We start from the raw sequence: 14,569 nt of genomic DNA, 5'->3' as shown, positions 1-14,569 counted from the left end.
ACCCAAGAACCTCACTCAAACCCACTGAAGAGAAAGATCAAAATCGAAGAGGGAAGTACCTCAGCCCAAGGACCTTCCGAAGGGCAGCGAGCTGAGATGGTCAAATTCCCTACCAACCCTTCCATCTCTACACCTAGGAGACCATACCTAGGAAACCTTCCCCATTGCAACAAGTGCAGCTACCATCATAGTGGTGTCTGCCGGGAGCTCTATTGTGCTAGGTGCTACATGTTGGGGCATACTGGTCGCGTCTGCAGAACCCCGGTTGAGTTCATTACATCAACCACCAATGTGGCGACCCGCACAGTTTGCCACCTATGTGGTGAAATGGGACACTTCAAGAAGGATTGCCCAACCGAAGAAAAGACAAAGACACAGGAGGAGCCTAACTCTACTGCTTAGGGAAGAGCGTCAAAGAACTCGGTAGATTTTGGTACGTCTCTCGATCTCGGATAACTAAACTAAAAACAATAAAAGACTAACTCAAATGTAAATTCTTCCCAGTAAGGCGAAAGTCGCAGCACTGTTATAAAATCTAAAATTCATCAAGTAAAACTGTAATGGCTAAACATATACGTTATGGCTATGTATATTTAAGATGGACAGACCTAGAGTGAGTGAATGCCGCCTTATTTCCTGTTCCTTGTTTGGTTGTGGATTTAGGGCGGGGTCGCTCAGTCAACAGTCCTCCCCACCTTAAATATACATGACTAGTATATGTGAGGCAATTATAGAAATGCCTTGTGAGGATCCATTCATGAAAAAGGTACTCTATTCGGAAGCACTTAGGACTCTCTATAGTTCCGCGTCGACCCTATCGGTCCAAGTATCCGCGATAGTGATACATAGGACGAAACCCGAGACGCCTAGAACTTGTGTGCCTGTTTGGCACATGACTCTATCGATCTTCATTATATATCATGTCGGAGTGTGCCAACTTCGACGACTCTATTGATCATGGTTTGACTTCGTGCAACCATGTGTACATCCTTGGTGCTGTGTAAAAAGAACTTTCTCCGTAGCCATGTAGGCAAATAAAGGTTCTCCCGAATCTAAACCTAACACAAATAATCAAACCTAATGCGATTCATCAATCGTCCCCTTATCTCAAACCTTCCGAAGTACCCAGGAGAGGGATACCACGTGCTGTTAACCAACCCTCCTTAGACAGATAATAACCGAAGCGAAAGGAACTGCATGCATTCCAGAAGACGATAACCACCCGAACCATACCTAGTAGATTCCCTAGAAAGACCCTTCATCCTATCCCATGGAACGGGAGCTAGAGTCAAGAGAACCACTGCGGGTTGAGCTACTATGATGACCACAAATCCAAAGTTGTTGTCATTCCGCTTGAGCCAACATAGTAGCTAACACCCTCGGTTGGTAAAGAAATCTGAGTCGTAAAAGTCAAGGACATTGACTACGACCATCCATTCACGCTCAATCCCCCGATTTAAGCATCGCAGCGGATATTCCAGTAATCCTAAAGCTGTGATGAGTTAAACTCCGAGAAGAATGGATGAGGGGATTAAAGTTCCGAGTAATGGAACTCTATTGTCACACCCCCAAACCAAGGATGGCGGAAACGTCCAGGGGTGGAGGACTTCATGTACAGTATCACAACAACGTGTATAATAGTGCTCAAAGTAAATACAACCATCATAAATATAATTGAAAAAGTTACACCAAAGTATATGTTTACATGTTTCAAAATCAATTACATTATGATGACAAAAATAAATTGTTGACTGTTTAACGTCCCATCCTCAAAGCGCTGTAGTTTTCCTGTTTCACTGATTTCCTGAGAATACAAGTAGTTTTGAAAAGTGTCAACAATTAAGTTGGTGAGTTCATAAGAGTTTTGTTTGGAGTAGAAACCGTTTTCCTTTTTTAAAATCGATAGAGTTTGATCTTCAGAAAATCCAATATTTTCTTAGTTAAGTGTAAACAGAATATTCTTATATGATGTGTTGATGAACCCTAGATTGACCCGTAGATTTCCCCTATAATCGTCCAGCGTATATAAGTTATATAAGATTTAAGTTAGATAAAACGTTGAATATAGTGGGTCTGCCCTAGGTCCACAACCCAACGAGGAACAGGAGATGAGGCGGGCACCACCAATTCTAAGCCAATCCAGACTAAATTCTTGTATGACTCAAGCATATACGCTCAACGATTATAGTTGAAGTCTAACAATGCGAAAATTTAATGTGAACTTAAACTATGCATACAATAGTTTACCAAAAGTGGTGGTGATGGTGAATATAACCTATACATATCATAGTTCACCGGAGAGTAATAGTGATTAGTGAACCTGAACTATGCATATTATAGCTTATCTAAAGTGATGGTGATGGTGAATATAACCTATACATATCATAGTTCACCGGAGAGTAATAGTGATTAGTGAACCTGAACTATGCATATTATAGCTTATCAAAAGTGATGGTGATGGTGAATATAACCTATACATATCATAGTTCACCGGAGAGTAATAGTGATTAGTGAACCTGAACTATGCATATTATAGCTTATCAAAAGTGATGGTGAATTCCTTTCTTGTAATTAAGTTCATAGGGTAGATGAAACATAAACTATACCTATTATAGTTTATCACTTTGTTTGTAATATATATTTACCATAACTATACCGATTATAACTAGCGTGTTCGTTTGTGGGGGTATAATGGCTTAACTATACTTATTATAGTTTATCATAATTGTCCATAGTGGCAATAACTCTTTTGTATGTGTAAAACCTTTAATAATGTGTTTGTTATATAAATAACCCTAAACTATACCTATTATAGTTTATCAATTATTTGTGTGGGTCGTGAGCATAGGCCTTACTTGTCATAATTTACCAATGTTTATATTTTAATGGATATAGCCTTGTAATATCATTTATATATTTACCATACTTGTGGAGGTGTAAATCCATTTGTTTTCTGATGTATGTCTATATAAGAATACAAAATTGTCATATATTGCAACTACACATAATCACATAACGATGTATACCTTGCTCAACATGTTACAAGGTGAAATGAAATTTATAGTGTTTTTCTGTTAATAACATTTTCTGTAACTGTTATTGGAAAAATTGTAGAAAAATCATAAAATGTCCAAATCAAGTTCTGTAACTTCTGAGAGTTTGGAAAATGAGTCTAGTTTGTTCATAATTTTTATTATAATTTTTAATGACTTCTTACTTATGTGAAAAAGTCCATAATCACAGACTGGTCCGGATTGATGTTTGAAATGATAGGCAGTTTTGTAAAAATCACCATAAATTGTAGAAAAATCGTATGGAGATGTGCAAGTAGTCATTTTAAAGCTAAGAAGTGGAACTACATGCACCTAAAACAGTTTTGAAAACAAAAATGTTTAAGGTGTCCAAAACAGTCCGTGAATGGAGTTGAACTTTTCTGATGAAGGCTGTTAGAAAAGTGTAGTTATGTTCTTGGTGTTTTAACTTGTATTCCCCCCTAAAAACTTGAGAAAAACATGAAAATGTAGGGGTATGAACTCACCTTAAGTGTTTTCAGTAGATGATTGTTGAAGAATGGAGGTGTTTAACTCAAGAATACTTGGAGATGCCTTGAAGATTTTTGAGAATCTAGCATCATAGTTATGGAGTTTGTATAAGTTATCAATGATTTGAGTGGAAATAATTTAGATAATCATAAAGAGAATGGATTATTCTTACCAAATGTGGAGGAAAATCCCAAGATCAGCCCTCAAATCTCGAGTTCTAGAGAGGGAAAATGAGAGAGAAAAGAGTTTGCTCTTTTTGGTGAAAAGAGAGAAAATGAGAGAAATGAGGAGAGAGGATGAATATTCAGCTCTCAAAAACGTGGGAAGGAGTGATGATTGAGTGGAAAGGACATTGATGTGACCTAGGTAAGGTGGGGAGGTGTGGCTGGTCATAGAGTGGGTGTGGGAGTGGTTGCTTGTGTCATAAAGTAAAGCAAAGTCAACACTTCACCTCTTTGTACTTTACCCACTTGCTTTTATTATTTAAATAAAGATTTTGATGAAAATATGATTAAATTGTGAATATTTAGGGTTTATTATGTTAAAATATGATTTTGGGTGAAAACCCCGCGTTAAAATAATTAAAAACGGGCCTTAAACGTAAAACTATGCGAAAACCGGGAGAAAATGAGTTCCCAGCGAGACCTCTCGGTCCTAGGCCGAGGTTCGATCCCTAGGCCGAGGCTCGGTCCATGCTGATGCTGAGTCGGAAACGAAAGGCGCGAGCCAGAAGCGAGAGGCGAAGGGCGAGGGTCCGTCCGAAGGCTCGGTCCGAAGTCAGAAGCGAAGGTCAGAAGGGAAGCTTCGGTCCTCGGTCTGGAGATAAAAGGCGAGAACCGAATGAACTGTAGTGAACAGTACCTTCGGTTCGGTTTAGCAGCCGTCTTCATCAGGAGGGGTTTTAGTTCCTAAGAGGGGTTTCGGTTCCTAAGGTCCGTTTTTCGCGTAGACTTCCGTTTTTGGGCTGTTTTCGCCAAATTCGAGGGTCGGGATGCCCCGAGTGATTATAGAAAGTTGGGAGAGATTTCGAGAGAGATTTGAGAGAGATTCCACATACTCAGAGAGATTTGGGAGAGATTTGACGTACTTGGAGAGATTTCACATACAAAGAGATATTTGGGAGAGATTTCACATACTTAGAGAGATTTGGGAGAGATTTGACATACTTGGAGAGATTTCACATACTTAGAGAGATTTGGGAGAGATTTGACATTCTTGGAGAGATTTCTCATTCAGAGAGAGATTTGGGAGAGATTTCTCATAGAGAGAGATAAAGTGAAAACGATTGAGAGAGGTTTCATTGGTGACCTTTTGAGTGTTCGGCTTTGCAATGCAGGGTCCGTAAGCCCCGTTAAGCCTTGTTTAAGGATCTTGCATACTCCCGATGAGTATGCACATTGTTTTATCGGTTTGGCTCGCCACGTACCACAGTTTTAGGTTAAGGAGATCTAGATGTACGCACTTTTCGATTTATGATCTCTCATTAGAATAGAGAGTTGTTTAGAAATTACATAACGTAACTCTAGTACCTACGGGCAAATTGAGTTGACCTGTTTGACTTGTTGACTCTAGTTGACTTTGACTTGACCGAATATTGACGGTTGTCACATCTATACTCACTAGATTTGACCTAGACCGAGAAAACTCAGATCCTTCGGAAGAGTAGTGCAGTCGATGCCCACACTACTCAGGCACTTCGTCCACCCTGTTTACAGACAAGTAGTGCCTAAGATCCTCCACCCTCTCGCTTGGAGGAAATCGTCGTCGCCCTGTAGACAATAGACTTCATTCTCCGAAGTGAACACTAGAATACCGAGAACCACAGGATAATCTCCGCAGCCAAGAATACTTGATCAAAGTGCGAAAGTAGTTGCGTGAAGCCTCATGACCCATATCCCGAAGAGATCATAGTCTTGACACCCGCCTTGGTGTTAGTCGAGGGGTTATGCAGGAACGTGCACTTTCCGCACTAGAATAAACCAAAGACTTAGAGATTTATTGGACTATTAGGTGTTCCACGAATACTATCTCGCGCAGAAATAGTAGAACCACCTACCGAGATAGTCCAACACTTGTCTGGTGAAACTCTATCTCCCCGACCCTCAGAGTTTCCGTATCTCAAAAGCCTTTAGTGCAGATTCATTTTGCACAAGCTTGAGATAAACCCTCTACAGCAGACAGATAACTGTAGATACGCAAAACCAAAGACCACCCGAGCTTTCTAAGAACCAACCTGAAGGACTACACTACCAGTACGGGAGAGAACGTTAGGAACTTCGGAATGGCGATCGCGCCGGTGATGATCTTGCGATAGAAGTACACTATGTTCTAAGTACTGAAAGGCTCTACCCTTCCGAAAGCCTAGGACCATCTGAAAATCCTCAGGGATTTGGTCCAACCCTCTTCAGACCACTACTACATTCGGATCTCCCACAAAGTTTCATACCCGATCGATCCACTTCTTCGACTTGATCAGTGATGCCCGACGTCACTCTTCGTATCCCACTCATCCCGATAGAGACCATTGAGAACCCTAACCTCGTAGATACACCAGTCGGAACCCACTAACTACACGATACGAAATCTGCACCTCGTACGTGAAGGTCTGTTGGAATGACAAACACGGACCAGAGATCACTTGGGAATGCAAGGACAAACCGTAAAGGAAGTACTCTCCTACCTCTGCTTAGCCATTCATACCTACTTCCTTGCCTAGACCTGAATTTCGGGACGAAATTCCCTCTAACGGGGGGATGATGTGACAACCCAAGTTGTTCCGTTACATTTCCCCGTTACCGTTAACGGAATATTCCGGTTTATAAAAATTCTGTTAATTAGAGGTCGTCAATTAAATAAACATTACAATTGTTTATATTTTATGTTGTTAAGTCATGATAAGAGAAATAAAAACCCGTAATACATATTTCCATTTAATTGGAAAAGTTAGTTTTTATTATTACGACCACTAAATCGGGTGCGACCAAAAGCCCCGTTTAACGGCAGTATCGGGTATAATTCCACTGAGCTCCAACTCCCACCCATATATAAGGGGGAGTAAACTCCATTTGGAGCTTTTCCACCCTCTCTCTCTATACTCTCCCTCTAGACTTGTTTTCGACCCGAATCCGCAACCAAACGCTTCCAAATCGTAAGTCCGCTTATCCTAACTTGTTCTAAACATTATGATTCGTGTTTATAGCTTAAAAATCGGACTTGGAAGCTGTTGAAAAGGAGTTTACAGCCTAATCTCCTCCTTAGGCCGTAAACCCCTTAAATGAGGCCAAAAAGACCCAAACTTGTCCCTAAAAGCTTGGAAATAAATTGAGGGTTTAGCCTAGGAGTGTTCAAACATTAAAACACATGGACTTAGGGCATAAAAGAGAGTTTACGGCCCAGGCATATGCCAAGGCCGTAAACACCTCTTAAACTTGTTAAAATGCCCCAAACACACTCCTAAAACACTCTTGGACTTAATACATAAATTAGGGGCTTGTCCTTTCGAGTTTAAATCATTTAAACACAAAGATTTGGGGGATTAAAGGGAGTTTACGCCCCAGGCATGTACCAAGGCCGTAAACACCCCTAAACATGCCCAAATGATAGTTTTAATTCCCCCAAATGGCCTCACACTTCATTATAAATTACTAGCAAGGTATTAGGGGCTTGAAACTTCAATAAACTCAAGGAATGAGAGTTTACGGCCGTAAACTCCCTTAGGAGTTGTCCCTGGGCCGTAAACTCCATTAAGATGCCCTTAAAGACCTTAAACCCACTCATACTATATAGTTGGGTCCTGTTATTCGGCCTCCCCCCTATAAACCTATATCACATACTTTTTGTTTTTCTGAGTCCCCTATTTCTCTTTTCTTTTTTTCCTTTTACATATTTTACACTTATGGTCCCTTTACTTTTGGAAAATTTCAATTTATTTATAGTTATTAACAATATTTTCATTATTCTTTTATAACACATTTAAGGATTTTAGTTTTTGATACAAAACAATAACTCAAAATTTATATAGTCTTATTAATTTATTGTATTTAGTTGAAAGTTTTTATAAATTGGTTTTTATACATTTGTTTTTGTATAATAATTTATCACTTTTTACAACTTGAAAATTTTAAAACTATAATTACAATGTTGATTAATTATTTATAATTGTTTTTTATTTATTATAATATTTATTAAAAAATATACTTATATAATTATATATTTAAAAATGTTATATATATATATATATATATATATATATATATATATATATATATATATATCAAATGTCAAATCATAGGGAGGGGATAAAAAAAGAGAAGAGGGGGGGCTATTTACTTGTTCCCTATATAGTTTTGGACCTAGAATAATTCCATGAACAAGTTAGAAGCCTTAAAACACACTAGATCCCCTCACCATGAGTTTACAGCCGTAAACTGATAGTGAGATGTCCCTGGGCCGTAAACTAAGCTTTGGGAGTTTACTCTCGGAGAGTAAACTCCATTCCTAAGCCATACACACCTTTAGACGCTACCCGGGACACCCCAAACGCTTAACCAAAGTGGTTTCTGCTCCTTTGAGTGCGTATACGTGTTTAATTAGTATTAAATATACTAATTGTATGTGAACATATGTTATCATATGTTAAATAGGTCATTGAGTGTGTTCGAGTCCTTATGTGACACCGAACGCCCAACCGGCACCCTCGTCAGACCTACTTACACCAGGTAAGTTCATACCCCTGAATGAACCTTTTAAATGTTTTTACATGTTTTATAGGGGGGAATACAAGTTAAACATGCCAGTTATCACATCAATCATATGTGATTGATAACCCGCATGCACAAGATTTTACCATTGTACCCTGTATTACCGAGTAGGATACTATGATGGTTTCAAAAGGGTTTTCATTTGTTTCAAAACTCTTACTTATACTAAATGTGATTTTCCCTGAGTATAAAGGTTTTTCCAAGGCTTTCATCGAAGTCCCTTTTTTTTTCGACATATACTTTTACTTGTTTGTTACTACTGCTTCGCTTTTACTTATTTAAAACTCCTACTTGATAACGCATTTCCTTCGTGATATGCTTATACCGGTTATTGTCTCTATATCGCTTATACTTGTAGCCTCTTATACTTGATAGACGCTTTTACTTCACCAATTGTCGTTTCCACTTCGTGATACACTTATACTTGGTACACTTGTACTTCACGATTCGATTATCCCACTCTGTACACTTATACTTCACGATTCGATTATCCCACTCTGTACGCTTATACTTCACGACTCGGATATTCCACTGTACGCTTATACTTCACGACTCAGATATTTCACTGTATGCTTATACTTCACAAGTCGGTTATTCCACACTGTACACTTATACTTTACGATATGATTCCACTTGATACACACTCAAGCGTAGTTAGATGTATGTCTGTGCTTGTATAGATGCATATAAATAATGATTGAAGGACTTAGGAAGGCTTGTCCGCCCTATTTCCTTTTCTTCGTTGAGATGTGGTATGGTGGGATCGGATGTCCATCCGAAGGTCGTTTGATTCATTAGTTATATATTATGTACACAAGCATAGACATATGGGTTTACTTCAGTCAATTCAGTTATGAGTCTCTACCTCTAGTTCAACACTTACATTAGAAACCCACTATTTGGAAGTCTCTACCCACTATTTGGGATGCATCTTCAGGACACGGCCTTCTCCATCGTCTAGTTGGTAACCAAAGTCTCTTGTAGGGAGAGCAGACATTGTGTGTATAGATCTATACGGGATTGACACCCCCGCACCCTGACTGCTAGCTACAGTCCACGACCTACCAAGCCAAGGGGTGAAAAATGTCACATTTTATAGACGCTTGTAGGGTGTCTGGAACTCTAGTCAGTATGGTTACGAGTATCTCGGGTTAGCTTATAATTCATGGTCTTAAGGTAACGGTATTCACCAGCAATTTACATTGTAAGCTGGTAAATCATTTTTCAGAGTCACACTGTTTTGACCTTGCAAGATGTATCTTTCATTTGATACTGTCTTCGGTCTGTATTCTCTGTTTTAGACCTTACTAGACGCATCATTCATTTGATGCTGTCTGGGATCTGTATCCACTGTATTCACTGTATCCACTGTATCCACTGTATTCACTGTATCCACTGTACCCAATGTATTCACTGTATCCACTGTATCCACTGTATTCACTGTTTTAGACCTTGCTAGACGTATCATTCAGTTGGTACTGTCTGGGGTCTGTGTTCACCGTATTAGACCTTACTAGTTGTACCTTTCATTTGGTACCGCCAGGGGTCTGTGTCTCTTTCTGTTAGACTGAGCCAGGCGTGTCGTTCGTTCGACACTCTCCTGGAGTCTATGATCCCTTTGCCTTAGTCAGCAGTCCTCACTGCTGAGGCATATGTTATTTCCCTGTTGTCTCTTGCTTTCTTTAATAATCAAATTTAGTATTTTGATAATGATAGCAATTAAGGGAAAACTACTTTTTACCACATAATACTGACCATTCTTGGTAGAAGGCTGCTTTTATTAAAGAAAATATAGGATTTTCTGAAAAGAACTCTAATGCACTGTAAACACTTAAACTATTACTTCATAAAGTTATTTGACTAAATGACACTAAATACTTATGAACTCACCAACATTTGTAAAAATGCTGATACTCGCTTTTCAAATAACTTGTATTCTCAGGCCAGCATTAGACAGGTACATCCCTGGAGCTGTTGATGAAGACGTCTTAGTACCTTGTTGTACTTATTATATTTGTTTGTATACTTTGATACATTGTAATGTAAATCATGTAAAATTATTACTATTAATGAAATGTTTTGTTGTACTTTGATTACTATATGCATGTGTTGTGATACTTGATATGACGTCATCCACCCCAGAACGTTTCCGCCATTCCGGTTTTGGGGTGTAACACCAGTTAAGGCAAAGGATAGTCATACCTTGCCAAATGGGATGAAAGTGCAAGAAGTCTTGCATGTTCCAAAATTACATTCAACCTTTTGTCTGTTAGCAAGCTTTCAAGGGAGCTAAACTGTGTCGTGAAATTTTTTCTTGAATTCTTTGTTATGCAGGGCTTGTGTTCGAGGGAATTGATTGGAACGGGTAGGTGAAAAGATGGTCTATATCAAATGTGGATGCTTTCTAGTAAAAGAAAGGCAATGGTGGTGACTAGTAATATGTGGCACAAGAGACTCGGACATGCTGGAGATGAAAAATTATCTCAAATTAATTTTTTAAGTAATTTTTCTTTTAAGAACAACAATGACATTTGTGATTCTTGTATAAAGTCTAAATTGACAAGAAAGCCTTTTTCCTATTAGTACAACTAAAAGTGGTGCTTGTTTTGATTTGATACATTGCGACATATGGGGGAAGTATCGAACTCCCTTGTTTTCTAAGGTAAACTAGTTCCTGACAATAGTTGATGATTATAGTAGCCTATTTATGATGTATGTGACCGTTTGGGTTTATCTCATTAAGCACAAGTATGAAGCAAGCACGTATCTAATATATTTTCACAAAATGATCAAGACACAATTTGAAAAGAACATTAAAAGGATAAGGTGTGACAATGGCGGAGAGTTTACTTCTAACCAAAAGATGAACGTCTATGCGGAACAAGGAATCATCTTAGAAACATCGTGTCCACATACTCCACAACAAAATGGATTCATGGAGAGGAAACATAGGCACTTGCTTGAGACGACACATGCTCTCAAAATTGAAGCCAACATCCCGAAAAGATTTTGCGGCGAGTGCTTCTTAACCGCCACATACATCATAAATAGGCTACCCTCAAAAGTTATTGGAAATAAAACTCCATATGAACTGCTACATGGCGAAAAATCAAACTATGATCACATGAGGGTCCTAGGGTGCTTGGCATATTATCGAAGCATTGAAAAAAATGGTGACAAATTTGAAGTAAGAGGAAGGCCAGGTGTTTTTATGGGATATCCAAGCGGAATGAAAGGATACAAAATTTTTGATCCAAGCAATGGCAAAATCATCACATCAAGAGATGTAAAATTTGAATAAAAGGTTTTTCCTTTTGCTACAAGTATTAAAGAAAACCAATATAAAGAGAATGATATGTTCACACTCTTGCCTGATGAAGAGAATAAACCCACCAAGTCTATTGAGCCCAATGAAACACAAGTTGAGGGAGTAGGCTTGGAAAGTCCAGAAGACCACTTGACAAATACCGAAAGGGAAGAGCTGGGCCACAATGACCTAATTGGTAACCATAATGGGCATGATCACGATAGGCCTAAAATGCAATCCCATTCACAAGCCACAAATGATCCAGAAGGTTTCGAACCTACTCTAGAAAATGTGAATGAGATCCAAAATAGAAACAATGAGGATTTCGCACAAGTCAGGGAAAGCGAAGTAGAACTAGGCCAGTTCGTTTCAATAACTATGATGTCGAACCTCCCCCATCTATAGACCATGCACATCCCGATTCCTATCAAAGATCCTCAATGGTATGTCGCATTGCTAATTTTGTTTTGTATGAAATTTTTTCGAAACCTCATAAAGCTTTCATTGCGGCTGTCACTTCTAATGATGAGACAACGAGTTTTGAACAAGCTGTGCAGGATCAAAATTGGAGGGACATTATGCAAAAGGAAATAAAATCCCTTGAAGAGAATGGAACTTGGAACATAGAAGATCTACCCAATGGGAAACATGTCATAGACTCAAAATGGGTATATAAAATAAAATTTAAACCAAACGGCAAAGTTGAAAGGTACAAAGCAAGACTCGTTGCCAAAGGATACATGCAAAGGGAAGGAGTCGATTATCACGACACATTTGCACTAGTCGCTAAGTTGGTAACCGTAAGGAGTCTTATTGCCATCGCCGTCAAAAAGGAATGGAACATTCGCCAACTAGATGTGAATAACGCCTTCTTGCATGACGATTTGAATGAAGAGGTATACATGAGAATCCCACAAGGCTACAACAAAGGAGAGGGAACAAAAGTGTTCCGGTTGAGAAAATCAATATATGGTCTGAAGCAGGCTTCGAGAAAGTAGTACCAAAAGTTTACATTGGCTTTACTCCATCTTAACTACAAACAATCTGCTGCTGATCATTCCTTGTTTACTTATAAAGTTGGGAAGATTTTCGTTACCATCCTCATATACGTAGACGATGTAATCATAACGGGAAACGATGAGAACAAAATTCAAGAAACTAAGAGCTTTCTTGATGACAAATTCAGCATCAAGGACCTTGGCTCATTAAAGTATTTCCTCGGAGTAGAAGCGGAATGAAACAAAGCTGGCTTTGTGCTAAGCCAACGAAAATACACCCTCGACATCTTGGAAGATAGTGGAATGTTAGGGTTTAGACCATGCTCCTTTCCAATGGAGAAGAATCTGAAACTTGACAATGGAGAGGAAGACGTTCATGTGGATGCAAGCGAATACCGAAGATTGATTGGGAGGTTACTCTATCTTCAAGACACTAGACCCGATCTTGCCTACTCTGTAAATGTCCTAAGCCAATTTGTCTCGGACCCTCGAAAAAGACATTTTGATGCTGCCATGAGAGTTCTTCGTTACCTAAAAGCCACACCCGGACAAGGTATATTTTTCCCAAAGGAAGGAGGTACCAAATTGGTCGCATACTGTGATGCAAATTGGTTGGGTTGATCAACTACACAGAGATCGAGAACGGGATACCTTCTACTCTTGGGGGGAGCTCCCATTTCATGGAAATCAAAGAAACAGTCGGTTGTTTCTCGCTCCTCGGCTGGAGCTGAATACCGTGCCAAGGCCACAACCACTAGTGAAATTTTATGGATGTGATGGTTATTAAAGGGCCTTGAAACAGAACAACATGACTCTACACCTCTCTACTGTGACAATAACGTAACTCGCCATATCGCCAACAATCCCGTTTTCAATGAACGAACAAAACACGCTGAAATGGATTGTTATTTTGTCAAATAACGTGTTGAATCACATGAAATCAAACCTCTCTCTATTGACACGAAGACACAAGTAGCTGACTTACTCACGAAAGCATTGGGTGCAAAACAACGCGAGTTTCTACTTTTCAAGATGGACATGCGAAATCTACATGCTCCATCTTGAAGGGGAGTATTGGAATACATAATGTCACACCCCAAAACCATAGAACGGCAGAAACGTTCTGGGGCGGAGAACGTCATGTACACTATCACAACAATGAATAGTAGTAAACAAGCAACAACATCATCCATTGCATTGATAATATAATTTTAATACAAGTGTGTTCTGACATGTTTAATAGACACTAAAGTATAAATCAAAATGAAAGATGAGTCCATCTTCTCTAAACCTTGCATCGGTACCTATCTACTGTTGACCTGAGGATACAAGTGATTTTGAAAGGGAGTATCAACTTTAAAACTGGTGAGATCGTAAGTTATTTAGTGTCTAAATTTGTAAGAAAGTATTTGTAAGTATGTGAAATGTAAGTATGTAAAAGTGTTGAACCTCCTAGAAAACCCTATGTTTCCTACTAAAAGTAGCCTTCTACCAAGGCATCTAGTATCTGTGTGTGTGTCTCTTGTAAGAGTGTGTATTTTCCCAAATCCGACTATCATTAACCAAAACTATAGTTTTTACATTACCGTGCATCGTGTGAATGTTCACGAAGTGAATGTAATGGGAAAAATATTATAGTACTGTAGTATTGTAATAAGTAACTACTGCTGTACTAACTACCTTAAACCAATTGTAATTTAAAGTACCATGTGATCGGCCTTTATCCTGCTACCGACTCTAGTAAAACGACAATGTAAGACGCCGTAAGAAATGACATTTGGCACCCGTGGACTTGCAAGTCCCACTATAGCGAGCAACAAGGTGTAGGATAGTCAGTTCAGTATAGATCTATACGCAAACTCATACGCTCCCCAATTAAGGAGATTCTGGATACAAAAATGGTCATGGCAGGTAGTGTCATGCCCCGTTTAATGGCTCACATAACTGTATTAATGTTTATGT

Source organism: Lactuca serriola, chromosome 2 (assembly GCF_051521515.1).
Source record: "Lactuca serriola cultivar US96UC23 chromosome 2, Lser_US96UC23_V15, whole genome shotgun sequence".
In the NCBI taxonomy this organism is placed as follows: Eukaryota; Viridiplantae; Streptophyta; class Magnoliopsida; order Asterales; family Asteraceae; genus Lactuca; species Lactuca serriola.
This window is presented reverse-complemented; position numbering follows the sequence as displayed.